This window comes from Bos grunniens, chromosome 5 (genome assembly GCF_055505025.1).
Source record: "Bos grunniens cultivar Pamir isolate PY7600 chromosome 5, Bosgru_T2T1.0, whole genome shotgun sequence".
Classification (NCBI taxonomy): domain Eukaryota; kingdom Metazoa; phylum Chordata; class Mammalia; order Artiodactyla; family Bovidae; genus Bos; species Bos grunniens.
In genome coordinates, this window is record NC_141169.1 from 48,528,673 (window position 1) to 48,531,632 (window position 2,960).

Below are 2,960 nucleotides of genomic sequence, written 5' to 3' on the forward strand. Positions count from 1 at the left end.
AAGGGTCTTGAAGAGATTAATGATTGTTGGCAGCCAATCAAATTTCTTTGATGTCCACTGTTCTTTTTCCCACTAGAATTCACCATTTGTCACTCCCTGAATGAGTTGCCCACACATTTACATACATAAATTACGGTGCCTTTATTACATCACTTCCAACCTATCTGGATAAAAACATGGTGGGATTTTTTCCCTGTGTGCAATTTCCATTTTGGTGGCATTTCCGCCTCTTAATAAATTCCAGACAAAGCAAATACCCAAAGCCTGTTTTTCTTTTTTTTTATGTATTTCAGCTTTCTGTTTTCAGTCATACTTTGTTTGGGAGATGTCCTGCTAGGAAGTTACTTAGATTTATGAATATTTGGGAAGCTATTTGCAGACATGGGGGATCTGAAGATTCATATAATCTCATTGTATATTGTATCTCTTTTCTTTTTAAGCTCTGTATTTCGATTTTTAATAATTTGGATCTGATATTTAATAACTTCTTGGCTTAATTACTTACTTAGTTTTAACTTTGATCTCTTTCTAAACTGTTATCAGAAGGATGTAAAAAAAATTCCAGAATGAACTCTGACAGATTTATAAGATGCCTCCTCTATTCATATGGTTTTCTGGTCTTCAGAGACAGGCCAGCTTTTTAACTTCCACCACTTCTCTAGCATAAAATGTATAGGTGCCCTCAAGTGGTCTCCATCCATGCTCATTTTTCTGTTACTTCTTTTCTTCATTTCTCTGCTTTTAAGTGTGGAAGTTGGCTTTTCCTATTACTTGAAAGTAATGTCTCAAGGTGGAGTGTTTATATATTGTTATTTTGGTTTTATAATGTTTTAATATTAACATTACAAAAATGAAAAAGTGAAAAAGCTGGCTTAAAACTCAACATTCAAAAAACCAAGACCATGGCATTTGGTCCTATCACTTCATGTCAAATAGATGGGAAAATGCGGGAAGAGTGTCCGATTTCATTCTCTTAGGCTCCAAAATCTATGTGGATGGTGACTGCAGCCACGAAATTAAAAGACACTTGCTTCTTAGAAAAATAGCTGGGACGAACCTAGACAGTGTATTAAAAAGCAGAGACATCACTTTGCTGACAAAAGTCCATATAGTCAAAACTGTGTCTTCCAGTAGTCATGTATGGATGTGAGAGTTGGACTATGAAGAAGGTTGAGTGCTGAAGAATTGACACTTTGGAAATGTGGTGCTGGGGAAGACTTGAGAGTCCCTTGAACTACAAGGAGATCAACCAGTCAATCCTAAAGGAAATGAACCCTGAATATTCACTGGAAGGACTGATCCTGAAGCTGAAGCTCCAATACTTTGTTCACCTGATACAAAGAGTTGACTCATTGAAAAAGATCCTGATGCCAGGAAAGATTGAGGGCAAGAGGAGAAGGGGGCAACAGAGGATGAGATGATTGGATGGCATCACTGACTCAATGGAGGTGAGTTTGAGAAAACTCAGGGAGATAGTGAAGGACAGAGAAGACTGGTGTGCTGCAGTTCATGATGTCACAAAGAGTTGGACATGACTTAGTTACCGAACAACAACAACAATATTAACAGATCACTGAGTAAATGCTTCTGGAGCAAATAAAAAGTCCAATACCTAATCGACAAAATCAGTTTGTTGATTTTGCTTAAACCATGAACAAAACAAGAAACATATTACTATCTAAACCTTCAAACTCCCAAAGTAAAAAAATATAAAATTGTTATATTTGTCATATAATTCTACTAGATATACTGAGAAAACACTCTACCTTCTGCAAAGATGTGTATAATAATATGACTCAATTATCCAGCTCAATGGGTTAGAGTTCCAGGCTCATGGTAATCCACAGAAAAATATCAGAGCACGAAATTTCTGGTCAGCATTTTTGACTGCCAGTCTCTATACTTTTTACTTACCTGGACTTGTGGTGACCTGTTGCATCACTCTCCAGTGAGACACTCAGGAACATACTCGAAGTTGGCAATGCATAGGGTTTGCAGATAGGTGTGGAGAGAATGGAAACCCCTAAACCAACAGATGAGCAATTACCGGCAAGCTGACTATGATGTATCCCACAGAGCCAACTCCAATGTTAAAGTCTCTACTCTAAAGAAAATCACTTAAGGTGTATTTCACATCTATTAGAATGGCAGCTGGGGCTCCCTGGTGGCTCAGAGGTTAAAGCGTCTGCTTGGAATGCAGGAGACCTGGGTTCGATCCCTGGGTCAGGGAAGATCCCCTGGGGAAGGAAATGGCAACCCACTCCAGTATTCTTGCCTGGAGAATTGCATGGAGGGAGGAGCCTGGTAGGCTACAGTCCATGGGGTCGCAAAGAGTCAGACAGGACTGAGCAACTTCACTTTCACTTTCACTTATCAAAGAGGCAAAAAATAACAAGTGTAGGTAAGGATGTGGAGAAAAGGAAATATTTGTACACTGTTAGGATGTAAATTGATGCAGCTACTATGGAAACCACTAAGAAGGCTCCTCAAAAAATTCAAATAGAACTACCATATGATCTAGCAACTCCACTTCTGGGTATATATCTGAAGGAAAAGTAATTACTAACGTGAAAAGATAGCTGCACTCCCATATTCATTGCAGCATTATTTATGAAAACCAAGACAAGAGAAACAGCTAACTATCTATCAGTGGATGAATGGATAAAGAAAATGTGGAATGGACAATTACTCAGCCATACAATGGAAAGATATCATTTGTGACAATTGCAGGGACTTTGAGGGCCTTATACTTAATGAAATATGTCAGATAAGAAAGGCAAAACTGTGTAGTCTTAAAAAAACTATATGTGGAATTGTAAACAAACCCAAACTGACTCATAGGTACAGGAAAAAGATTAGAGGTTGTCAGAGGTGGAGGATGGGCAAAACGGGTGAAGGTTGTCAAAGGGTACAAACTTCCAGTTATAAAGAAGTCCCAGGGATATGACGTACAGCTTGAT

The 2,960-nt window shown here is 38.4% G+C and overlaps 1 non-coding gene across 1 annotated transcript; it reads left to right on the forward strand.

Annotated features, from left to right (window-relative positions):
* Positions 1-2,158: 2,158 nt before the first annotated feature.
* On the forward strand, positions 2,159-2,231 carry TRNAS-GGA (transfer RNA serine (anticodon GGA)). The gene has a single exon. It is a non-coding gene; the product is annotated as a tRNA-Ser (tRNA).
* Positions 2,232-2,960: the final 729 nt, after the last annotated feature.